Here is a 26,696-nt window from a genome sequence, read left to right on the forward strand (position 1 = left end):
TTTTGATCACCTCTCAGGTTACGATTTGGAATATTTCTGTCACCCAGAAAGTTCCCTTGTGCCCTTTCCCAGTCAACACCCCCCACCCTAGAGATAACTGCCCTTTTGACTTCCATCACCATCAGTTCGTTTTTTCTGTTCTCGACTGTTGTATAAATTGATTCAAACAGCATGTGCTCTTGTGTCTGCCTTCCTTCCCTCGGTGCGGTGATGGGGACTCATCCACGTGGTTGTTTGTGGCAGTGGTTGGTCCGTTTTCACTGCCGTGTAATATTCCCCTAGAGGAAGAAACCACGACCTCTTCGTTCTACTGCTGGTGGGAGCTTGGGTTGTTTGAAGTTCTTGAGTGTTGGGAGTAACTGAGTGTTCTTGCACATGCCTTCTTGTAGAACACAGTCCTAGATTCAACTGGGGATATACTCAGGAAAAGAAATTGCTTGGTCATGGGCCGTGTGCCCCTTGAGCTCTGTCCCGCCGGGCAGCGTCCCAGCGAGACAGAACTCTTGTTCCTCTACTTCTTACTCTTTGCAGAGGGGCTGCATTCACACACGTCTTCCTCTCCCAATACGTGGTGAGCACCTGGCACGCAGTAGGTGTTCAGCTAACGCGGTTCCTTTTTGGAGAATGAATACTGATCAAATCCCCCTTCCCAGTCACCGCCAGCACCCTGTTCACCGTCACGAGTGACATTCGAGCACTGCCCGCTATGGACCTGATCTCTGATCTCCACGAAGCCCTGAGAGGCTGGCATCATCTTGCCCGCTTCGCAGATGATGCAGCCGGGACCCAGCAGAGCTAATCACTCTGCCCGAAGGGTCCCAAGTGGAGCCGGGATGCAGGTCTGCCCGAGGCCCACGTGCTGTCACTAAGCTGTCTCCTGCGAACATCTCCTCCGCCTCTGGCACCCCGGCAACCCACTTCCCAGGCGGCTCCCAGTGCTTGTCTGTTCCTGTGGAACCGTTTGCAGGGACCAGGGCATTTCTCGACAGTTCGGCTCCCCTGGGAGGTCTCTAGGGTCTACGGTCTGTTTATAAACGGCCCCTGGGCCTTTTCCTTTACTGGTCATTATTGACAAATAAATGGCTGACTCACAAGAGTAAAAATATACTTCTGGTTTAGAGCTGTGGAGTTATTAAAAGTTTGTTGTGTCTACTCAGATGGTACAGCCACTGCCCGAGGACAAGGCAGCTGATGTGACTGTGGGACGAGCACAGACAAATGTTCCCTCTCCTGACTCAGTCCCGGCCATATGTTGTCGGTCACGGTGACAAGGCCCACGAGGTTCTAGGGGTCCGCCCCCTCTGGGGTTTGCGTGGAGCAGCAGAGCGCTGCATCTGGAGCCGGGGGACCTGGGACGATGCCACAGCTCTGTTGTCTTCCGGTTATGTGACCCTGGCCAAGTCACCTCCTTAAGCCTCTCCTCCACCCCTGCTGGAAAGTGGGAATCATAGAGCTTGCCTCCCGGGGTTGGTAGGAGGTGTGAGCAAACACTATTTCAGACGAGTTGCCAGAGTGACCATTTTAGAGATAGAAAGGGTTGGCCTGATATGAGCTCGGAGAGGAGGGCTGTGGTCAGGGGCGCCTTCAGGCAGGGCTCAGGAGATTGCTCTGGGAAGCCGTTGGATGTTCAGGCAGGGTGAGGGCACGAGGGCAGGGCACTGGCAGCCTCTGCTGCAGCAGAGGTGGCCGCTGGCCCTGCCAGGAAGCTGCCCCAGAGGCTGGAGAAAGAGCCGTGCTTAGTTCAAAACTCCTCCGCGGTCAGGCGCCCTTCTGCCGTGAACTTCCGCAGTGCTTCAGCTCCCTCAGTGGGCAAGCATCTGATGCTTCGAAAGAGAGGCAGGATTCCCTACGCAAGGAACGTAGTAAGTACTGAAGACAGGAAAAGACCGCAGATACGTTTACCCGTGAGCCGGCAAATACGGGCCTGCTGCTCAGGCCTTTCCCACCCAGCACGCTTCTCCTGAACCTCTGAGCCTCCAGCGAGCCCTGCAGGCTGCACCGCCGGCTCGGAGTTGACGCACGTGAGCACTCCTCTCTGCCTCTCAGCCCTGGTCCCCAGAAGCTTACCCGCCGGGCTGTGCTCAAGGGATGGGCTTTGGCAACCGTGGTGAGACAGTATTTAACATTTCCGAGACAGAAATGGCCATCCGAAAAGGCTAAAATGATATGTTTTGGCCCCGTCTCTAACCTTTGGAAGGATGCCCAGCTTCCGACAGTCTCTGACGCTGTTTTGGGGGAGGAAACCTTATGTTGAGGAAAAGCACATTGCTCTCCTTTAAGGTTCTATTCGCTCTTTTCGGAACTCCCATTTCAGGGACCCCAGACGCCGTGTCCCATCGTATTCTTCACTGCCTGCCAGTGGGGCATCCCCTGGACTCCCAGGTGGTCAGAGCCTAGACATCTGTTCCAGAGAGGCTTAAAGAGGAAAAGGTCTTCTAAGAAATAACTACTCCTACATACAAAACACTCATGGTTCCTTCCAAGAAAACATGCTCCCACAGTGATTTGAAAAAATTACCCAGTTAAATCCTTTTATCAGGAAGGGATTTATCCCCCAGTGACCAACTCGTAGAAAACAGACGTGTGCCATGATTCACAGAATGAACCCTGGTTTCCATCACTCGGCTCTTACAGACATTGTTGCCAACATCCCATTTAAAGCCCTACTTAGGGTTAAGACTCCATGCTCACAAATGCAGGGGGTACGGCTTCAATCCCTGGTGGGGAACTAAGATCCCAGGGGCTGCACGGTGTGGCCAAAAAAAAAAAAAAAAAAAAAAAAGCGAAAGAGAAGAATTAAGTCCTACTTAGAATCTTGAATCTGAATCAGATACAAAACATGGTTTGATTTGGGAATAATAATGATCAAAAGAAACCAAGCACCATATTATTTAAAAGGCAATTGGTTGAATCCACTGAAAAATCAATGCTAATGGGTCATTTATAAGAATAACTACTTATTTGTTTTTCTTTTACCATTCTTAATGGTTTTTTTGTTTGTTTGTTTGTGTGGTGTTTTTAATGACTGAAAATTGTTTCCTGGATTAGTGTCGTATTTGACATGAAAATAAACATTTTTGATTTGAACCACCAGATGACTCAAATTAGTGGAGGGAAGTAAGATCTGGCCTTGTCGGGCTCCTGGGAAATCTTGAGTCACTATCTGAATCTGGGTTTCAGTTTTTCCGTTTTTAACACAAGTGATTTGGAAGGAGTCACCCCTCTAGTGCTTCTACAAAAGGGGCAGAGATTTATAGATGATTGCCTAGAACAGCACTGTCCAAAAGAACTTTCTGCAGCGACGGGAATGTTCTCTAATAGAATATACATGTGCGTGGTCTCCCATATGGTCGCCACCAAGCACTTAGAATGTGGAGACGGCACTTGAGGAGCTGCATTTTAAATCTGCTTCAATTGTAACTCATTTACATCTAAGTAGCCACGTGGCTGGTGGCCCTGGTTCTGGGCTGTGAGGATTCAAGGAGCGAGTCTTCAAACTGGTGACTGTGACACACTGTCTTCCCCATGGACCACCGTTTTCTCCTCAGAAAAAGAGATGTTTGGGTAGATGAGAGCTTCTTAAAATTTTCCACCAGAGTTCACTGTTACAGTCAGGGTCCTGTTAGGAAAACTGAAGCAATACTAGGCATTTCAAAGGGAAGTGACTGGGTGTAGGGCATTAGGGAATCAAACCTTCAGAGAGCCTGGCGGAGGGATGTCAGGAGAGGTTGTATCCAGCTTGCAGGTTTGTCACTGTGAGTGGAATTCAAAGCCTCGACGGGCTGGGGCTGTTGCCCAGCGGTCAGAAAACTGCAGGAAGGCCTTGCTGACAGGGCTGCCTTGTGGGCCCGAGCAGGGGGCTGGCAAGGGAACACAGAGGCAGCTACAAAAACATGCATTTGCCAGATGCATCCTCCGCGGCTGCCAGAGAAACACGGGTGGCTTCTGCCTTCCAAACCTTGTGTGAGAGCTTCTCGTCTGTGGAGAAGTGTAGCTCCCTGTCTTCCAGCCCTGTGGTACACGAGGCGGGAATCCATGTCCACTGCCCCAAAACATGTCCAGCGAGTGCTCCTAACATCACAGGAAGGTGAACAAGTGTCCCCCACCACGTCAGAGACTGGAGGAGTAGAGTGCAGGGTGGCCCGGCCCCAGGACAAGATCGACATTTGTTGTTTTGCCTGCTCAGTATAGGCACACCTTGTTTTGTTTTGTTTTAAATTTATTTATTTTTGGCTGCACTGGGTCTTCATTGCTGCACATGAGCTTTCTCTGGTTGCAGCGAGCAGGGGCTACTCTTCGTTGTGGTGCGCGGGCTTCTCGTTGCGGTGGCTTCTCTTGTTGCAGAGCACAGGCTCTAGGTGTGTGGGCTTCAGTAGTTGCGGCTCGCAGGCTCTGCAGCACAGGCTCAGTAGTTGTGGCACACGGGCTTAGTTGCTCCACGGCATGTGGGATCTTCCTGGACCAGGGCTTGAACACGTGTCCCCTGCATTGGCAGGCGGATTCTTAACCACTGCGCCACCAGGGAAGTCCCGGCACACCTTGTTCTACTGCACTTTGCTTTATCTCACTTCCAGTTTTTTACAAGTTGCTGGTTTGTGGCAACCCTGCATCAGGCAAGTCCATCGGCGACATTTTCCCAACAGCATTTGCTTACTTCATGTCTCTGTGTCACGTTTTGGTAATTCTCACAGTATTTCAAACGTTTTCATTGTTATTATATTTGTTATGGTGAGTTGTGATCAGTGACTGTAGGTGTTACTACTATGACTCGGTGAAGGTTCATGGTTAGACTTTTTTAGCAACAAATTTTTAAAAATTAAGGTATGAATGTTGTGTTTGAGACATAATGCTACTGTACACTTAATGGACCATGGTGTAGTGTAAACACAACTTTTATATATACTGGGCAACCAAAAAATTTCTCTGACTGGGGTAGCTCAGGGAGATAGGATGCAAGCCTGGTACTCAGGCAGGCATTCTGCCTCCATGAGGGCAGTTCCTGCCTGAGACTAGAGCCAACGTGCTCCAGTGCCATGAGGGAGGAGTGTGGGCCCCACAGGGGCGTGTATACTTCTGGGTTTGTAAACAGCCTGGCAGGGCTTCAGTTGGCAGCCACAATCATTTCAGAATCTTTCTGTGGCAAACAATTTCCAGCGGCTGGGCTCTTAGCTTCTTCCCTGTGTCCATGGGTCCACCAGGGTTCCTGACTGAGCGTGTGTCTTTCTGCCTTGTTACTATGAGCCCACGTCCTGGCCTGATGCTCTATCTTTCCCAGGCTTGGGGCTCTGTTTGACTTTTCTCAGTCCTTCCAGGCTCTGGGCTCCTGTCCCTGAATCCAGCATCACAGGAGACCCTGCACGGTGCCCCCAAACCTCACTGCCGCTGGCATCTGTCCTCCTACTGCTGGGCTGGCACCCTGCCCACCTGCTGGAGCTCCTGGTCCCTGGCCACCTGCTGCCCAGCACCACGCTCTCAGATTCTACAGTCGCACCTGCATCACCCAGCGTCCAGCCACCGAAAGTCATTCTGCTTCCCGACCCCGGCAAACCTTCCCAGGGGCTTTGTTTGATCTATTTCATCAACAGCTCCCAGCTGACACTTACATTACTCCTTCCAGACCCGTGCCGGCCAGGCGACTGGAGAAACTGAGCCACAGAGTCGGAATTGTCCAAAACCTTCCATGTCCCCAACAAATCTTTTACCAACAGCCATTTGGAGCCCAGACGCCTTAGAAGTCATTGCAGACAGGCAGCTTCCATCAATTCCACAATAAACATTTAGCCAAGAGAAAAAACTACCTCAAATCTCAAATGATGTGAGAGTGACGTGAAGCCCAGGATGTGGGCATTGAGTCCACGCTGAGCAGAAAATCTCCCTTCCTCCCGAGTGGACCCACCTCGGCTTCAGAAGAGCCATTTCAGCTCAAGCAGCACAGTGGCTCATTGTAGAAAGGGCCATCCTTGGTGTCCTCTGTACTAAAACGACAAAATGGTTTGGGTAGATTTAGGTCATCTGGGAGTTGGAGTCCTGGACAGAAGCAGGCCGTGGGGGCCAGGGCTTGGTCCAGGCAGCTTGGGGGGCGGGTCTGGAGGGTGAGTGACGGGCTGGAATTGAGCGGGGCTCGGGGCTGTTGGTGGTTGTCAGCCCCCAGAGGGGAACCAGTGGCATAGCTGGCCCGCTTTGCACGCCGGGCACGAGGATAGGGGCAGCTGGGGGTGGAAATTTGGGGAGAGACACTGGGCCACGCACTGAAACTTAAAGAGGAAATGCCAGATGCAGACCTGGAGCCGCCCTGGACACAGTGAGTCTAACTCGGGAAGCCAATAAACAGTAGGATGCTGGCGGGCGGGTTAACAAAAGCTGCCTTCGTGGTGAAGGAGTAGGAGGGAGTAGCTGACTAATGCTCCTCTCCATGCAGGATGCGGGGCCTGGAAGCCCAGGGACGCTCCTGCATGCTCTCAGCGGGATGGCAGCCGGGGCGCCCACACACCGGGCAGAGCTGCCCACCGTCGCCGCTGCCCACAGCCCTGCTCACTCCCACCTTGCGCGGCAACACCTCTCAGCTCGCTGCCCTCACAAGAGCTGCACCTATTCTCACACTCCCTAACACAGCGCCGTCCAGAAGAACAGTCTGCTACGACGGAACATTCCAGAACCTCACTGTCCCAGGGGTTGACACGTGTGGCTCTTAGAGCACTGAAATGGGGCTGGTGTAACTGAGGAACGGAATTTTCAGTCTCATCGAGCACAAACCCCTGCCTTGTTCATCCGTTTCTCTGCCCCAAGTGAGTGCCTGGTGGACAGCAAACCTGTGCTGCACGGTGATCTTGTTTTATTTTTCTCTTTCCTGCTATTCGCTGGGTCCTGGAGATCCAAGAGGTAAGTGGAAGCCGCTCTCTCCTCAGCATATATACATAAAATTCATGCAGGAATTTGACTGGCCAGGCCTAGCCATGGGTCTACTCTCTGTACAGGACCATTTTCACACCTGAAAAATGAACAATAATTCTTCAAAATAATCAGATACCAAGTAACTGCTCAAAATTTCCCAATTGCCATATCTACATCTATCTGTATTATCTGTCATCCATTTCTACCCACCCATCTCTATCATCTATCTATCTATGATCTATCATCTATATGTCTGTCATCTATCTGTCTATCATCTATCTGTCTATTATCTATCATCTATTTATCAATCATCTATCTATTTAGCTATGTATCTATCATCTATATATCTATCACCTATCTATCTATCTATCACCTATGTATCTACCATCTCTCTATATATCTATCTATCATCTATCTAACAATCACCTGTCATCTATCTGTCTATCATCTATCTATCAGTCACCTATCTATGTATCTATCATCTATCTGCCTATCAATCATTTATCTATCAGTCACCTATCTATCCTCTACCTGTCTACCATCGACGTATATCTCTGTCTCTATTGCCTGTTTATTCACCCATCTGTCTAACCCATCACCTATCTGCATCCATGCATCTGAGGCAGGGTGCAGCAGGGCCCACACACGCTTGTGACATCAGGGCCCCCACTCCTCACTGCGCGGCCGATTCTCTCATCACCTGGTCAGTGACACGGACAGAATCAGGGGCCTTCCTCCCAGTCCAGTGCTGCTTTCTACCACCCACGCTAGCTCAGCCCCTGGGCCATGTCTGGCCAGCTCCCCAGCTGATAACTGTCAGCCCTGCCCTCCTGTCTCCCCGTCGGTCGCCAAGGATGCGCTCGCTGAGCGTGGAGCGTGGAGCGTGGAGCTGGCAGCCACACCATCTGATACTACTCTGTCTCAGGCAGATTTCAGCACTTCGTCCTCCTCTCAGTGCTGGCGCCAACGTGCGGCCCAGCCCACTGCCAAGCAGGGCCGTCAGGCCCCACAGGGGAGCCTCGCACGCTCGGACATGGCCAGGCCATGTCGAGACAATCCTGGGCACCCAGGCAAACACCCCAGGTCTGGTCAGACTGGATTGAGCCCGACTTCCCGGAGGCCCGTGGCCCGTGTGGGCTCTGACAACCCTGGGCGCTGTTTTCAGGGCACACAGCTCCAGAAAGCAGCCCTTTTCTGCTGAGACTGGAAGCCTGGGGGCGGTGCTGTCACAGCTGAAAAACAGATTTCCATCGGGAGCGTTTAGATGTTTTCTGAAAAGTTGAAAATATTTTTCCTTTTAATTTCTCCATTTTCCAACGTGACCTCACAATCCTACCTATTCCTTAACACCTATTTCATTCAAGCTAGCACAATTCAAAATAATAATATTTATCATGTGCACATAACGCCTCTTTTTACCTCACAATGACCTTAGAGGGATCCTTATCATTCCTATTTTACACAGATGAAGAAGAGAGCCCAGAGAGGTTAAGTCACTTGCCCAAGGTCACACAGCAGGGCTGGGGTTTGAGCCTAAGTCTTTTGATTCCAAAGCTTGGAAGGAACTGATTGTCCATCAGACCAGTTTCTTCCTGGATGGCAAGGCCCTGGGGTACCCAGGGGCATGAGAAGGGCAGAGCCAGGGGGCAGAACCTGGCAGAATCCCCAAGGATGCTATGGGGACAAGGACCCTCTCCACGTGGCCGACGGGCCCAGTCCCAGAGTGGCCCACCTGTTTCACTGATTTCTCTCTCTCTCCCTCTCCAGAAAGACCTCCAGGTTCTGTAAGAACTGTGTTTTCTCAGGATGCTTCCTCATGCTTCTCAGCCCAGGTGAATAAAAGTTGGGTGTCACCTGCCCACCAGGCCACCTGGCCAAATCTAAGTCCCATTCAAGGCCCCCAGGACACACACACCATCCCTATTTTATAGATAGGGAAACTGAGGCTCAGAGAACAAAGGAACTCATCCACGGCCCCACGGCTGTGGGATTCAAAGCCAGGTGTTTGCACCCCTTGGCCCAAGCACATTAGAATCAAGGGCACAGTTTCAGGAAAATACGGAATGCTGCCTCTGGGACCCAGAAGCTCACGTTCAATTCCCCTGGGATGGGGTCTAAAAGCTCCCCAAGTAATTATTGTGTTCAGCCAGGGTTTAAAACTTGATGTTCCAAGTGGGGTCCCTGGATGAGCAATATCACCTGCAAGCTTGTAGAAATGCAGAGTCTCAGGCTCCACCCAGACCCAGTTATTGTGAGAACAATATTTTTTCCTATTGCCTTGGGCGCTGGAATCACCCTTAGAAACAACCAGTCCTCCTGCCCCACCTACCGCACCCCTGGGCTCTGACTTAATTGGTCAGGCTGTGACCTGCACATTGGGAGGGTTAAAACCCTCCAGGTGGCTCCAATGAGTTGCAAAGTTGGAGCACCCTAGTTCAGAATCTCTGCTAAATTAGACTTCTGAGAACTAGGTGGTTCTCAGAGTATCTCTTTGGGGTAAAGGACTCTTTCTTTAGTGTAAATAACATTTATATTTATTGATTGAGCAAATGAAAAAAGTCATGACAAAAAGGAGGGTTTATCAATAAGAAAATGTTAACTTCCGGGAACATATTTTTGGAACACTGGGATAATGAATTGTAGAATCAATAAACAAGTCTACGGCTTCCCTGGTGGTGCAGTGGTTGGGAGTCCGCCTGCCGATGCAGGGGACACAGGTTCGTGCCCCGGTCTGGGAAGATCCCACGTGCCGTGCAGCGGCTGGGCCTGTGAGCCATGGCCGCTGAGCCTGTGCGTCCAGAGCCTGTGCTCCACAACGGGAGAGGCCACAACAGTGACAGGCCCGTGTACCGCAAAAAAACAAAAACAAAAAACAAGTCTACTGTTGGTGGGAATGTAAATTGGTGCAACCATTATGGAAAACAGTGTGGAGGTTCCTCAAAAAAGTAAAAACAGAGCTACCATATGATCCAGCAATCCCACTCCTGGGCATATATCTGGAGAAAACTCTAAGTCAAAAAGACACACGTACCCATATGTTCACAGCAGCACTATTCACAATAGCCAAGACGTGGAAGCAACCTAAATGTCTACCAGCAGAGGAATGGATAAAGAAGATATAGTACATATATACAATGGAATACTACTCAGCCATAAAAAAGAATGGAATAATGCCATTTGCAGCAACATGGATGGACCTAGAGATTATCAAACTAAGTGAAGTCAGTCAGAAAGAGAGACAAATACCATATGGTATTACTTACATGTGGAATCTAAAATACAACACAAATGAACTTATCTGCAAAGCGGAAACAGACTCACAGACATAGAGAACAGACTTGTGGTTGCCAAGCAGGGGGGTTGAAGAGGGATGGATTGGGAGTTTGGGATTAACAGATGCAAACTATCACATATAGAATGCATAAACAACAAGGTCCTAACGTATAGCACAGGGAACTATATTCAATATCCTGTGATAAACCATAATGGAAAAGAATATGAACAAGAATATATATATATATATATATGTATGTATAACTGAATCACTTTACTCTACGGCAGAAATTAATACAACATTGTAAATCAACTACACTTCAACAACAACAGAAATAAACAAGGCTAGAATAGAATAGAAAATTCCAGACCACATCGGGGGTAGCAGGAATGTTGTTCTGGTTCTGCCGGGGTGAGGTGTAAAGCGTGTTTCTCATCGTGCATGTGGTACAGACAGGTGGATCTCAGAGGCCTGGGGGCCCCCGCGAGAGTGAGATGTGGTCCTGCCAAATTGTCCTGGGGCCCTGGACTGGGAGAGAGATGAGGTTAAGTCCCCTGGAGGTGAAAGGTCGAGCCAGCAGATTGATTAATCAGTGGCTGGGGAGAGGGTCATGAGCTGAGTGCAGGCCACTCCCCACCACCGCTGCCAGGATTCAAGGCTTCTCCCAAAAGGGGAGTCTCCCCGTTCCGAGGCTGGCCCACGGGTTACACTCGAGGGCAGGGGGCAGAGCCTCAACCTCTCGGGCTGGGTGCTCCTTTGGGGAACAGGGCTGCTAGGGTTCCGTGGGGATGCCATGAGATGATGCACAGCAGACGCTGAGCATGGCAGTGTCTGGGGCGTCTGCAATAAGCCTTGGGCGACAGCAGCCTTTGGACGACGGGGCGTGCTGTCCCAAGCCTCCTGAGGGGTCCAAGGAGAGTCAGCTATGGGTCAGGAAAAGCGCAGTTCCCAGGGTGCCCTCTGAAGCCCGAGACAGAGGCTGGTCTGGGCGGGAGATGCCAGAGGGCTCGCCTGCGTTCCCAGGCCGAGATCCCCAGGGCGTCCATGGCCCCTTTTGATCTGCCTTCTCCTCTGGAGCCTCCTGTCAAGGAACCAAATCACTCTCCGACCCTGGCAGCTCCCCTGCTGCATGTCTTTCCACTGTGGGTTGGAATCCTGACTTTTCGGCCACTTGAAAGGCATGGGCCCCCTGCTCCCCACATCTGCCACTCACTTCTGTAGAGGCCGTGCTGCTGGCGTGGACGGCTGAGCGGGAGCCCCCACCCGCGGCCCCGGGGACAGGCGCCTTCCCAGAGCCCCAGGGGCCTCTTGCCAGGTGACTTCAATTTGCTGTGACCCTGTACAAAGCATCACTTCGTGTGAATGGGATGCGCCCCTGGTGACATTTTAATTACCGACCTGGGTCCAGGAGAAGCTCGGAGCATCTTGCAGGCCTGATGAGACCCACTGTCTCTACCCCCCCCCCCCACACCCTCCCAGCCGCCCTCCCCCCACGGCCTCGAGCCCCTGAAGATGCCGGCAGGAGCCGAGCTCAAGCGCTGTGAGTGGTGCGTGAAGTGGACGCACGACCGGGCCCGGCCCGACTGTTGGGTGCAGCGCTGGGCGGACGCCAGGCACCCGCTGGTCTTTGACCCTCACAGCTGGCGGGGGATCCCCAGAAGCCTACCCTGGGAGAAGAATCCGAGTACAGCCCTTTCTCTGGACACGTTCTGGTCATCACTGCAACGGAACAAATAACCCCGAAACTTAGCGGCTTAAGACAACGGTGTCTTTTCTTGCGCTTACGAGTCTGCGACTGGGCAGGGGCTGGTGGGGACCCCTCGTCTCTGCTCCATTTTGTCAGAGGCCTTGTCTCCATGATGGGAACTGGGGCAGTGGGGTGAGGCATCTCCCTCTGCACGTAGGTGCTCTCACTGGGCCGCGAGGAAGCCGCCTGTCCTACAGGGTGGCTCAGGTGCTCTGAGAGCCCACAGGGGAAGCTGCAAGCCCTTCTGTGGCCTAGTCTAGAAGTCACCCGTGTCACCTCCCAGTATTCTACTGGTCATCTAGAACCAGTCCTGATTCAATGAGGGCCACACGAAGCACGGGCTGCTACCGCACGCTCAGCTCTGGGCTAGGTGTGGCGATACAGCCACGAACACACTAGAGGAGGCTCTACAGTAAATGGAAAAAGATACACCGTATCGAGTGGCGAAAAGTGCTGGGAAGGCAAAAGCAGGGCCAGGGAATAGAGAGGGACTGGGGGTGGGGCGGGGTGGGTGGAGGGGGCAGTGATGTCACACAGGGGCACGGGACAGCCTCTCAGAGGAGTGGCATTTGAGCATGGTCAGAGGGACGTGAGGATGGAGGGTGTCTTGGGAAGAGGGGATGGAACGGCCAGTGCAAAGGTCCCGAGGCAGCTGTCTGTGTGTGCAAACGGTTGGTGTGTTGCAGCAGAGTGGGCAGGGGGTCGGGGGATGGTATGTGGAGGACAGGCAGGTAGAGGTGGGCGAGGGGAGCAGGGTTTGTGGGATCTTGCAAAGACTTCATTAATTCCAAGTGAAGGGGGAAACCACTGGAGGGTTTTGAGCAAGGGGAACAGCATCTGACTTAGGTTTTAAAAGAATCCCTGCAGCTCAAGTGTGGGGAGGAGGGTGCAGGGCACTAGGAGGGAAGCATGGAGACCAGGTAACTACGTTCTCCGCTTTCCAGGTGAGGAGGCTCAGAGATGCAGAGAGAGAGAAGTTTCCACGGCTGTTCCTCTGCCTGCAGCACCCCAGCCCTTTCCCTTGCTGGCCGCGCTCGCCCATCAGCAAGAGCTTGAATCTCTGTGACTCCCTAGATCCCTGCCTTCGGATGTCCTGGACGGTGTCTGCCTTGGTCCCCTTTCCCCGCCGTGAACCTAGCTCAGGGCAGACTTAGCATCGAATCGAACAGACGAAAGGGCTGGGCACGGTGGCCTGAGCTCAAAGGCTCGGGCCGTCCACAGCCCCACCAACCTGGACAGTAATGACGCAGGTGAGAAGGAACCCAGGACAGGTGAGGCGGGCTTGTCCAAACACTGAGGGCTGAGCAAGATCGCCCGCCGTGGGAGAGATTCAACGGCGACCCTCCCCTGGGAGACATCACGGAGGGGAAAGTGGGGGGTGGCGGGTGCTGCCTGCATTCCCTTCTTTCCTGGAGAACCGACCGTCCCAAGTCAGCACCCAGGCCCAGGGTGTGTTTCTCCCATAGGAAGTATGGTCATTCCAGGTGGGGTTGGGGGACAGATCACCCCGAGGAAGCAAGGAGGGGGCACCCGAGCACCGAGCTTGAGTCTCCAAGTAGCTCCCCTCACACGAGGCCCCCTCTGTAACCAGCAGTCAGCCCCCATTCTGGGGGGTCCCGGTGGCAGTAAGCACGGCCACAGACCATCGGGCCACTGCAGCTCTTTAATCTTCCTTGTAAGCTCTGCTCTCACAGATTTGGAAAATGCCTCTCTGATAGACTAGGGGCTCACGCGACAATCATCGCCAACAGACTGGGCGTCCTGGTCGTCACTCTGCCATGAGAAACGGTCACACGTGGGCTTTAACAATCTTACTTCTGTGAGGTTAGTTACCATCGGGGGAGATCGCTGCTCTGCGTTTTCAGTGTCAGGAGGAGGCGGCCGAAGCGTCTGGCCTGCGGTCAGAGCCCTGTCTGACCTCTCGCCTTCCACCAAATAGTACAAAGTGGAGGGTGTTTTCCTTAATAGGAATTCAGAGCAGAAGGCTGCTCCTCTTCTCTCATGCACACGTCGGCCTGCAGCCGGCCTTCCATGAGAAACGCACACACTGAGGCTCCAGAGGCGGCGGGGGCCCCGGGGCTCTGGGCGTATGGGGTTTGCCAGCATTTCAGGCTTTTCAAGCTGCATCATGGTACCACTGCACCACCCTCCACCCCTTTCCTTATCCAGGCTCCCCGGCGATTTGTGGGATCCACTCATGAGGACAGAAATCTGGGGATCCTGAGGGAGGAGTAGGACCACCGCGCTCTCTGTGCCTCGGAAGGATGTCGCATCATGGGGTGAGACTGAGCATCTGGGGGTCTCTCTCCTCCCTAAACATTTCCCCACGGACTCTCAGCGCGTGTTGTGAGAAGTCTGGCCTTCGGAGGAAGTGGTTTTCATCCCTAAGACGAAAATGCTGGCGTTTAACCCAAACAACTTTGGATCAATCTTTTTCTTTTTCTTCTTTCTTACTCTCCTTTTCTCTCTTTTTGGGGAGAGGAAAGTTATTGGTGGGGTAAACACAGATGTGTTTAATGTTTTAAGTCAGTTACCAGTGTATGTGGAGTCAACTAAATATCTCTGGGCAATAATTAGCCCAGAGGTTCTTCATTATGGCTGTAAATGGGAGGCCGCCGATGAGAAAGATTTTTAACGTACGGATGACAGAGTTCAGTAGTGTTGGACATTTGCTAACTGTTTCCACATGATCCTTTAACGTCAGTGAGAGTGCAGGGCTGACTTCTAAGCTCTCTGGTGAAAACCCAGAGACCATTTCCATCACCAGCTCCAAACTACTGTTAGATGCCTAGTCATACGTTATTAGCTAGGCTTCTTCCGGGTCCTTTCCGCGGCAGTCCTTCACATGCAAGAGTATAAACACCTACAACATGATGGTCGTGTCAGGCTGCACCGCCCAGGATGGCTGCACCCATCTACCGCAGCCCCCTGCTCTTCCTACACTGGGACGCTGACCGTCCCCTACTCTTGCATCTGCCCAGGCTGGTGACTGTGGTGCGAGCCATGCTGTGTGGCAGCTGAGGCTCAGACACGAAAGGGGATGCTGCGTCCACCTGGACCCCCGGGGATGCTCAGCCTTGGAACCCAGCTGCCATCCTCTGAGGAAGCCAAACAGCCACCCGGAAGGGCCACATGTGAGCGTCCTGATCCCGGCCCATCTGAGGTCCCCACCAGCATCGACCGCCAGCCAGGTGAACCAGAGGACCTTCAGACGATTCCAGCCTCCACCTGGACCAGTCCTGGGTGGGGCTGAGCGGAGTAGAGAGGAGCCGTCCCTGCCAAACCCTGCACGATGCAGAGATGTGTGAGCAAAATAGATGTCGTCATTGTCTTACGCCGCTGCACTTTCGAGGCTTTCGCTCTGCGGCAAGAGATGCCCGGCACGTTGGAGGCACAAACCCAGTGCACGGAGAGCTTTCTGCCCTTGGCTGGCTTGATCTTATTTTCTTTTATCTCAATTAGAAGTCATTTTGCTGGATTATTATCTTGGTTCTATCATGTATTTAAACGCACTGAGAAAAAGGTTTTTTTTTTTTTTTTTTAAATCTAGGGCAAAATTCACAAAACATAAAATTAATCATTTAAAGTGTACAGTTCAGTGCCATTTAGTACTTTCACAACACTGTGCAACCACCATCTCTAACAAGTTCCAAAATATTTTCATCACCCCAGAGGGAAACTCTGTATTCATTGAGCAGTTGCTTCCCGTTTTCCCCTCCTCCAGCCCCTGGAATCACCAGTCTGCATTCTGTCTCTTTTGGTTTATCTATCCTGGACATTTCGGACACATGGAATCATACATGTTCTCCTGTGTCTGGCTTCTTTCACGGAGCATAATGTCTTCAGGGTTCATCTGTGTTGTAGCCTGTATCACAAATGCATTCCTTTTATATGGCAGAATAATATTCCACTGTGTGGATGGACCACATTTGGTTTAGCCGTTCATCAGTTTCTGGACGTTTGAGTTGTTTCCACTTTTGGGCTATTATGAATAGCGCTGTTATGAATATTCAAGTATTTTCTCAAGTCCTTTGTTTTCAATTCTTTTGGGCATATTCCTAAGAGTGAAACTGCTAGGAAGATAAGAATCTTTTCTAAACACCAACAGTGCCATCTAATGCATGCAGTGGCGAGAGGCTGAGAATCTCTCACTGAATCATCTGCAGTCTCAAGCAGTGACAGCATCCCAGGTAAAACAGGACATTTAAGATCTATTCTTATGGTTCTTAAGAGACCAAAAGCTCACCCCCCAAAAAATGCTGGAGAGGGGCGTCTGCTACTGCTTGTTATTTAGATTTGTAGTTGATGAAGATGTTTTAATGACATTTGGAAAAAATATAACCCATGGTAGGTCACACTTGGTAACTGCCATTTTTGTAAGTCCGAATAATCAACTATTGGCAACTTCCTATGATTCCCCTTAACATCCACTAGAGCAGACTCTGCATATCACAGAAACTTAACCCAGCTTCATCAAATGAAGTCAGGCTATGAGGCTTGATTTTCCTGTGCGACAAGGGTTCCAAAGATGGGCAGTCCAGCACACTGCAGTGGCTGACGGGCTTGTTAAGAACTGGGTCTCCTTCTGGCTTACTGCCCTCGGTCCTGAGTACAGGCACTAAGCCTGCATTTCAGGCATGGAGGAGGTGATAAGAAAAGGGGAAGAGGTGTGTGCCAAGATTTTATTTAAAACAAAGCAAAACACGCACGCACACGATAGCTTTCCTAGAAACCCACGTCTGTGGACAGACATCTGTTCACATCTCGTTGGCCAGAACCGGGTCATTTGGCTGCCTCTAACTGCAAGGGATGCTGGGTATTTCTTTATTTTGATGCTGTTTTATTTTGGAACAATTTTAGATTTTCAGAAAAGCTTCTGAGACAGTGCAGAGGGCTCCCACATACCCTGCACCCAGTCTCCCCTTCTGTTCCCCTTCTGCTACTATCTTCGCACCCAGTCTCCCCTTCTGTTACTGTCTTTCATCACAATGGCACACTTTCAAAAGTAAGAAGCAACACTGATACATACAGTTAACTAAACTCCAGACCTTATTTGGATTTCACCAGTTCTCCCACAAGGTCCTTTTCTGTCCCAGGGTCCCATCCAGGGTCCCACACTGCATTTAGTCATCATGTCTCCTTAGCCTCTGCTGGGCTGTGACAATTTCCGAGACTTTCCTTGCTGTCATGATCTTGACAGTTTCAGAGAGGAATGGTAGGATGTTTTGTAGAATGTCCCCCAGGTTGAGTTTGTTTGTCAACTGGGCTTTTCTCACGCTTTGACTAGAGTTATATGCACAGAGATATTGGGGCGGGGGCATCATATCCACATGACTTATCACTGGTGACGTTGCCCTTGGTCACCTGATTAACATAGTGTCTGCCGGGCTTCTTCACTCTAAGGCTACTATTGGTCTCCATCCTTTGGAAGCAATGCAGTAATTCAGCGCACACTCGAGGGCGGGATGAGGCTCCACCTCCTGGAGCAGAGAGCGTCCACGCAGATTATTAAGGATTCTTCTGGAAGGAAGAGTGACGGCTCTGCTGTCACCCTGAATAAAATCGGGGTCCTCTTGGTAAGGAAGTAGGGGAGCATGGATATTCCGTCCTCAGTTGTGAATGGGGGTACCAGCATTTGCCTTATCTATGTGGATAAGAGGATTTTTACTCTACTTTTTAATGCTGGGACTTCCGGAAGCTTGGAATAATGGTTGGGGTTCTCATCTGAGGTTGGCAAACTTTGACAGGTGAGTTTATTTATTCAGGACTTATGTACTGGAGATGGGGACAGTCACTGGGGCCACAATCGTGCATGGATTGTGGCAGACACAGCTATTGTCACCCAGTATCACTTTCCCTTTCCCTTAGTGATAGAATCCCAGGGCTTCAGCTGGGTATGTGGCTGTCCAGGTAAGGACTTCATTTCCCAGCCTCCCATGCATGGTCGTATGACTAACTTCTGGCCAGTGGGATACGAGTGCAAGTGACGTAGCCAACATCTGAATTAAGCCATGGACCAGGTCTCCAGGATGGATAAGTGGGAAGAAGAAGGGACCGCTGGTTCTTACTCTTTACTGGAGTAGAAGCTTTTGGTATGGTGGCCCCTTGGGTCAAAACTGTGGCATCAGTGATTGTAAGACACCCATAAATTCTACCCCTGCGGGTGACTCAGATGACGGTGAATTCACCAAAGAGAACTCTGTCCTGGGGCCACCTCTTATTGTCTGTGTCAACCTGAGCAAACCACACCACTTCTGTGCCCCTCTGTGAACTTCTCTGTGAGTGTCAAGGCCTCTCTCACAGATAATCAGGGAAATCCAATGCGCTGAGTATGTAAGATACTCAGTACGGTGCCTGGAAGGTAGTGTCTCACAAATGTTCGCTTCTATTTTTGTTATTGTTATGATTATTACCACAATGTTTGTAGAATTAGAAAAAAACATTTATGATAATAGGGTCAGAGACCATAGTCTTCCTCTGTTTTCTGTGGAGTTTTTTGGCGGGGGGCGGGGGGTGGTCTGTTTATTAAACATGACTCTAAACTGTAGCCCTAACAAGGCTAGTCTTAAATGTATGAAACGATTTCCAAATTTGGGACCCATGAACCACTTCAGGGCACGGGAATTAGTCTGCATTCCAGATCAGTTAGGGAAATAGTTTGCAGCAACTACGACATTTTGGAACACATCAAATAAGAAGAGAGATGACTGTTGTATGTCAGAGTCAGAAAGAAAAAGTAAGGCATTTCTGTGTGATTTCAAGAATGGTTCACTCACAGAGTCCCCTCTGGAGACGCAAGAAATAGCAGGCCTATGTCAAAACCACAGTGAACTTTTCACTGACTCAAAGACCTCCCACCCAATCCCAGGGGATGGGGTAATTCAGTGGAGATTAAAGGCTCACTCAGTCCTGGTAACCAGAGAAACGCAAGTTCTATTAGGTTACCAGTTCCATTTTTCTGCCAAGCAAAAAGGCAGAGTTTCCCTGGAGGAGACAGAATATTTGCTCTCAGCCAAAAGACCCCAGAGGACCAGAGCTGTTTAACCGAGATTACGAAAGAGAAAAGAAGTTGAACTGCACAGCTTTGCTGGGCCTGGACCTTACTGCCAGCCCCACACTCTGAGCTAAAGCCCCTGGCATTTAAATCAATGAAAAATGAATAATGCACTTAGTTAAACATTTCCTCCCACCATGAAAGTCCTCGGTCGCCCTAATTTCTTTCTCGACTTGACATTTTCACTTCTTTTGTGACCAGATATCCAAAATGAAATCTGGCACTGAGGACAAGTGCTCTCCACGCAAGTTTTCGCCAGCGTTCCATTAGGAGCTTTGAAACTCAACACCCTCTTTTTATCCCATATTACTTCCTCCCCTGGAACGGTTCAATCTCTACTCAGCAATCCCATTAGACTTTTCACTTCCATTTTTTTAAAAGCTGATAAAAATGTGTAGGTGTTTGAACCCCATCCAGGGAGGTCGGCTTCCAAGCTCAGCAGAGAGCAGAAGGCTGCATTGGGTGTGTAGGGTGCTGCTGGGCGCTGGGTCCCCTCCCTGGCTGCCCGCCCATGCCTTTGGGGTAGGGAGGTGGCCCATTGTGGGCACATGTGTGGCCTTTGCCGCATGCTCTGGGGATGGTGGGATCATTGCACAGATTTTTACGTGGCTGGAAGTGCTTGTTTTCATCTTCCTGGTAAGTGGCTGAACTTTGTAAAAGAAGAGAGTGACTTAGCAGGAAATGGTGGGACTAACACAGTATTGTATCACGTGGAGCCGGCCAATGTATTCATGCTTTTCCCCTTCTTTTTCAGGGAGGGGAGTTGCCAGCTTTGTTGCAGGGGAGGGAGGGGCGGAGGAGCCTGTGAGGGTGTCCACGGAAGACCTGTGGCCACCCTGGGAGAAGGGGGAACTCTGTTTCTGCAGCAGACGGTGGCCTGTCCCCAGAGCCCGTCCCTGTCCCACCTCTGCTCTGGTCTGCAAACACCTCCCAGAGGCCTTGCACCCTGGCTCCGGTGTAGGTTTGCCCCACGGGGAGCCCTGGCTGAGACCAGAGGTGGAGAGCTCTCTCCATCTCAGCTCTCTGCATCTGAGCCTCCTTGGTGCTTCCAGCCCTTCCTCCGTGGTCCTCAGATGGACCGGGGTCAGCCCCTGCTCTGCTATTGCCTGGCGAGGGGCGAGTGGATCCGTCTCTCTGAGCCTCAGTTTCCACAACCATTCAGTACAGCCACTCGCACCGACCTGGCACCTGGCTGGGACTCACCGAGACCATGGTGGTAAAGCACTGCTCAGCATCTGGTCCCCGCGGGGCTATTCTCATCTGCGTTGGGAGTCGCACGCAACCCACCACCTGTGCCATCCGAGTGCCACAGGTTCAGTGCTGTTGAAGGACAAAGCAAGCAGTTAAACTGAAGATGTATATATTGATCTCTAGCATTGGATGTTATTTTAGTGATTTTTATCAGAGCATCTCCCCTTCCCTGGCCCCTTCGGCATTCCTTCTGTGATCTGACAAGGAATTGTGTCAGGGGAATACTGCCTGTGGCTATTGGGTGACCGATTGGATCTATGCCCCGCCCTTACCTCTGCAGCAGCTGGTCAGCTTTTCCTGTCATTCAGCCAGCATCTCAGGCACTGCTGTGCGGGGGTCAGTCATGACAGGGAGTCGTCGACAATCACAATTACAACAGCAGCTGATGTTTACCGAGCCCCCTTCAGTGCAGGTTCCCAGCAAGCGTCGTACTGGCTTTTGTCATTGATTATTCTCCTATTTCACAGATGTGCAAACTGAGGCTCCAACTGGCTGAGAAACTGTGCTAAGTGCACACATAACAGCAGCTGCCCTGCGTGTGCTGCTTGTTCCCTGGACACACATGTTCTCTTGGTCCTTCTGTACTCGGACTTGGTCAGTCCTGAGGCTGATACCAGGAGGGAAGTGCCGCTATCACATTCATGTTGCAAAGGAAGAAACTCGAATACGTGACCTCACTGCCAGGGCCCGGCTGCTAAGGACAGGAGGAAACTTGCGTCCACCTGGGAGCTGGACACAGAGCCCGCGCTCCTGGAGGCAACGGGGTCAGCACCGTCTGAGTCTGGGTCTTCCCAGAGCACAGCCTGACATGTGGCTTGGGCAGTGGTGTGCTGGGAGTGAGACGGGGAAGCCAGAAAGGCAATAAACATTCATTGGTGATGCTTTCCTGCTGTGGGCATGCGGGCGGGCCAGGGCAGGGTCCACTGAGGGCCCCGAAGCTGGGGACGCACCCTGGGATGCGCCTGGGGGCACTGACTCCTTGCCCCGTCTGGCCTGTCCTGGGTGGGGTTGAGAAGGTCCTCAGGAAGCCGTCGGCATGTGTGATGCGGCCTGCCGATGACCTGTGGGGGCCGAGGGCTGCTGGCCGGGCTCCGAGGTAAGTTCTCTGTCGTTAAGCCCCTTTCACACTTACGGTGCCCGGGACTCATCCCAAGTCCCATCAGAAAGGAGCTGGAGGACACGATGGCAGTGGACAGGACCCTTGCTGGGGGTGTCACTGTGGACTTAGCCCCTGCCCAGCACCCACAGGGAAGCAGAGCCAGCACCAGAGTCCGCTGACATCCCAGAGGGCCACACTCTGTCCTGGCTTCTCAGACCTCACGCAGACGGCAGGACATCAGGAGGAAAGGTCAGGCCCGTCTCCTCCCGCTGCTCCAAGTTCCACGCGAGGGGACTCAGCGTGATCAGTCTCGGGGGCTTTCGTTGCGGACTGGCCACTCCCTCAGCGGATGCTCTCCGCTCTTCTGGGACCTCAGGATCTGATGATGAGAGTGACAGATGCCAGTCCTCGGCTGACAGGCACAGCCAGGGGCCCCACACCCTCGGGGAAAGTGCACTGTCAGGGCCGAGTCTCTCCTTGTGCCTGACCCCAGCCAGCGTGGGGCTGGGAGCCAGGTACAGAGTTGCGGCCGGCGTCGCTCCTGGCTGCGGGGAGCTGCCCCAGGAGAACATCATTCACGGAAGAGCAGAGCCTGCAGAGACCACCTGATCCGCTTCTGGAGCGTTCAGAAGAGAGGGGAGTGCGCAGTCCTGCTGAGGTTTAGTGAGTGTAAGCCTTGTGACGGCACCGGGTTCAGCGCTTACAAATACTAACTCACTGAACTGCAACAACCCCGCGGGCTAGGGTTGCTCTTTATCCCACCTGCTGCAAAGAAACTGAGGCTCGCAGGGGTTAAGTGCCTTGCTGAAGGTCACCAGGTGGTCTGGCTTGGAAGTTCATACGTGAAATCCCTAGGCCATGCGGCCTCAGCTCCATTCGGAATCACAGCAAAGTGTAATAGAGAAAAAGCCTCTGGAATAGCTCATATTCACAGAGTGTTTATTAAGTGCCAGGCTCCAGGGGAAGCGCTTTCTGTGGCTTCTCCACTGAATCCCGACAGCAACCCGCGAAAGTGGCACAATCTGCATCTCCGTTTTGCAGATAAGCAAAGTGAAGCTCAGAGAGGTTGCGTAACTGTCCCAAGGTCACTCAGGTTGGAATCGTGGAGCTGGGATCTGAACCCTGGCGATTGGGCTCTGAGCTCACCCTCTTGGGGGAGTGTTGACTTCTAATGCAAGACCCAAGGGACAAGCCACATGATCTCCCAAAACACACTTTTACCATTAAAATGGGAAGTGTCGATGTTTTCAGGCCTGTCCCTGTGTCTTGTTCATCCACGGTCCAAGCGCTAACAGAGCGCACGGGGTCAGCACTGACTGAGGGGGTGTGAGCTCGCGTCATGATTGGCCCCTTGGGAGACACCAGCTCCTCAGGAAGGAACCACAGAATATTTTCCGAGATGCCTCCAGGTTTAGCTCATCCTTCAAAGTGTGCCTGATGGAATAATCCCCCCAAGAGATGCTCCAGAAAACCAGAGTTCCAGGGCCAAGTATGTTTGCAAAATCGCCGAACGCTACACTCCCTCCTGGAGATTCCAAATGCCCCTCAGCCCGTGAGAGGCGGTAGAGGTCGTAAGATGCATAAGTTCCGGGGATCTAATGTACAGCGGGGGATTACAGCTAATAATACTGTATCACGTACGTCGCTGAGAACGTAGATCTTAAGTGTTCTCACTACAAAAAGAAGTAGTAACTGCGCGCCAGGCTGGAGGCGCTACTAGCTGATGCTGAGCTGGTAATCATTTCGCTACATATAAAGGTATCACATCAACACGCTGCACACCTTAAGCTGACACAATGTTAAGTGTCAATTATATCTCAATAAAGCTGGGAGGAAACTAAGGCACGCCTCTCAAAGAAAACATAAATAAAAGATGTTTCTCAGACTGATTCTTTACCCAACACAAGTTCACGTGCCAGATGCACACTGAGGCCAAACAAACATCAGAGTTCGGAGCAGAGAAAGGTTTGCTGCAGGGCTAAGCAAGGAGGTGGCTGACTCTTGCCCCCCAAACCGGAACTCCCTAACGCGTTTCAGCAAAGCATTTTTAAAGGCGAGGTGAGGGAGGGGTGTGGTTAGTTGTTGCAAACTTCTTGGTTTCGGAATCCTTTGTTCTTGCAGTCTTTATTTGTTGCTTTAAAAAAAAAAAAAAAAGATGAGAAACTATGATACTATAACGGTCCTTCCAATAAATCCACAATAGACAGCATTATGGGGAGGAATAGATAAATCATCTAGTGTTCATTAGCTGGAGATCTTTATTTTATTTATTTATTTTAAAAATAAATTTATTTGTTTATTTTTGTCTCTGTTGGGTCTTCGTTGCTGTGCGCGGGCTTTCTCTAGTTACGGTGAGCGGGGGCTACCCTTCGTTGCGGTGCGTGGGCTTCTCATTGCGGTGGCTTCTCTTGTTGCGGAGCACGGGCTCTAGGCATGCGGGCTTCAGTAGTTGTGTACATGGGCTCAGTAGTTGTGGCTCGTGGGTTCTAGAGTGCAGGCTCAGTAGTTGTGGCACACAGGCTTAGTTGCCCCGCGGCATGTGGGATCTTCCCAGACAAGGGCACGAACCCGTGTCCCCTGCATCGGCAGGCGGACTCTCAACCACTGCGCCACAAGGGAAGCCCTTTATTTTTTTTTATTTTTTTTAATTTTTTTTGCGGTATGCAGGCCTCTCACCGTTGTGGCCTCTCCCGTTGAGGAGCACAGGCTCCGGACGCGCAGGCTCAGCGGCCATGGCTCACGGGCCCAGCCGCTCCGCGGCATGTGGGATCTTCCCGGACCGGGACACGAACCCGTGTCCCCTGGATCGGCAGGCGGACTCTCAACCACTGCACCACCCGGGAAGCCCCCTGGAGATTTTTAAATCCACACTTTTAGACCCTGAGAGCTCAAAGAGACAAAAATAATACATATATGGACAACAACATAATGACTAAGTTTGCTCTAGTAGAAGTGTATAGAACTTTATGCCCAACAAACAATATAGTGATTTTTTTTTTTTTTTTTGCCACATTGCACAGCTTGTGGGATCTTAGTTCCCCACCCAGGGATTGAACCTGGGCCTCGGCAGTGAAAGCGCTGAGTCCTAACCACTGGACCGCCAGGGAATTCCCTATAGTGATATTTCTACCCTGGCTCTTAACACATTCCTTTCTTCTTCCTACCTTCCTTCTGCTCAGCCCTCTGAACCCCATTCTGTTCCTTTTTGACATGTTCTCAGTGTACTCTATGATTTTAAAATGGCTTGTGCTAAGCACTGAATGAGTATTGAATGGCATTTGCAAATTACTTTGAGTTTGTGGCTTTGACAGAAGGGTTATGTAAAGTATTGATAGCTGAACTACTTTCTCAGGGGGCGGGTTTGAAAAAATGGCAGATCAAAAGCTTCTTAAGAATGTGTATGGGTATGTGTTGGGAGTCTGTTCTGTCCAAAGGAAATCTCTGGCAGGTATTAATTTGAGGGAGAAAAAAGGAAGTTTTTAAAGGCAAGTCATCACTAGGAGGAAAAAAAGGGAAAAGGAAGAAAAATTACAGCATGTTTTAATTGTGACTCGGAAACTTTATAAACACAATTTACACATGTATCACTTATAATCATTTTCCTGGCCAGAGCAATAATTATGATAAATCCTTTGTCAACCCTGCTTAGGGGTCTTTATGAAGTAGTCGGAAATTAGTTCACATACTAGAGAATACTTCAATAAAAATCCGATCCAACCCAGCCTCTCCGCACATGGAATTCCACACGGCTCGTAATCAGATGTTCACCAAATCACACTTTTTCACTGCCAAACGCCTTGCCAGGTTAGCATAAACAAGTCTTGAATTCATTAAGTCGCATTTTTTAGTCTTCTAATTAGCTAAAAGTTGTACATTTCAAGCACAGCATGTCAAGAACTCAATTTCAAGGTATAATGATATGGCAAAGGTGCAAAAGTCATGGCCTTTTGTCAAAAATGTTGGTTGATGACTCTCTGCTTAACTGGTCTTGGGCTGGCTTTGGGAGATGTGTAGAGAGGGGCTGGCAAGGAAGCGTTCTTAACACATGGTCCTTCTTCCTAAAAAGTCACCCACTCCAATCTCTATCTTTTCCAACACCATCTGAGGTTGGGATGCTAGAAATTAGGTCCTCCCACACATTCACCTAATGTGAAAATTTTTTTTAAAACACTTTCAGTTTTCTTCCCCCTCAGTGATTTCACATCAGCAAACTCAGCCGCAATCCATGTCTTATCATGATCATGTTGAAACATAAACATTTCTCTCAATAATGTTTCACACACTCATCTGCAGTGCATTCATGCAAAAATGACAGCGTCCCGATAGTATTCCAGCTCATTTGTTTAAACTTACAGTTAAGTAGCTTCAGACCACGTAGAGAAGACTCAGGGTGGGGACAGCAAAAGCAGATTCTAAAATGTCAGACCTTAAAGACCACCAAATCTGATTCTCTCCTGTGTTACTGAAAGCTGAAAAAAAAATCCCAAAACCAATCAGGTTCAAAAACAACAACAAAAAAGTGAAAGCTGAGACCCAGAGGGGAGGAAACTCACTCAAGTGTACATGGTTGATTAGCAGCGGAGTGGGAATTGAAGAGGATAATCACATGTCTTTCAGAGCATCCTTCACTTTGCTGAGATGCTTTGCCTTTCTGATCTCATCTCACACTCCGAGGAGCCCGTGAATCAGGGAGCTGGGTGCCATGCCCCCATCTCACTGCCGAAATACTGAGGAGAAAGAAGGCCAAAGGTCCCGCATGAGTACACGTAACCACTGGGTGCTAAGGCTACAATCCAACTCTCCTTAAGTTCAGATCATGCCCTTTTCATTAGATCAGGGGATCCTGGGGGTTTTCATAAAGGACAAGGAAGAGTGTCCATGAGGCAGTGGCTTTCAAACATTTTAAAACACATCCCTAATAAGAAGTCATTTTACCTGGGTCTCTGGGGCAGTGGAGGATGCTACCTGGCCTCCATTCTCTCTTTCTTGCTTTAAGTGCTAGAACCCCCTAAGTTTGAGTGGGCACCCAGTCGCTCAGCTGGAAGACTACATTTCCCATCAGTCTCTCCTAGCAAGTGGGTATGACCTGGAGGCTACCTTCCGGCCTATAGGATGTGGGAAGAAGTGTGTGCACCTCAGGTGGGGCCCTTGGAAGAGGAAAGCACCTGCCTTCCGCTTCCTCTCCACCCTCTCCTGTGGGCCGTACGGCTTGCTTCAGGCGGGGGCCAGGCCAGGCCAGGTTGATGAGGGTCACACCCAAGGGAGGTGGAACACCCTGGGAAGGATCTGGGGGTCTAGATTATCCCACAGAGCACAGCTGTCTACTAACCCTGGCCCCCCTGCCCACCTCTGGCTGGGTGCAGACAGGGAAGAAAACTTC

The 26,696-nt window shown here is 50.9% G+C and overlaps 1 long non-coding RNA gene across 1 annotated transcript; it reads right to left on the reverse strand.

Annotated features, from left to right (window-relative positions):
- Positions 1 to 5,905: 5,905 nt before the first annotated feature.
- LOC132509447 (uncharacterized) lies at positions 5,906 to 20,284 on the reverse strand. The gene is made up of 3 exons (XR_009536992.1): positions 20,170 to 20,284; positions 6,810 to 6,988; positions 5,906 to 5,975 (listed from the first exon to the last, which is right to left on the reverse strand). It is a non-coding gene; the product is annotated as an uncharacterized LOC132509447 (long non-coding RNA).
- Between the last annotated feature and the right edge of the window lie 6,412 nt (positions 20,285 to 26,696).

The sequence above is a fragment of the Lagenorhynchus albirostris genome, chromosome 19, assembly GCF_949774975.1.
Source record: "Lagenorhynchus albirostris chromosome 19, mLagAlb1.1, whole genome shotgun sequence".
NCBI lineage: Eukaryota > Metazoa > Chordata > Mammalia > Artiodactyla > Delphinidae > Lagenorhynchus > Lagenorhynchus albirostris.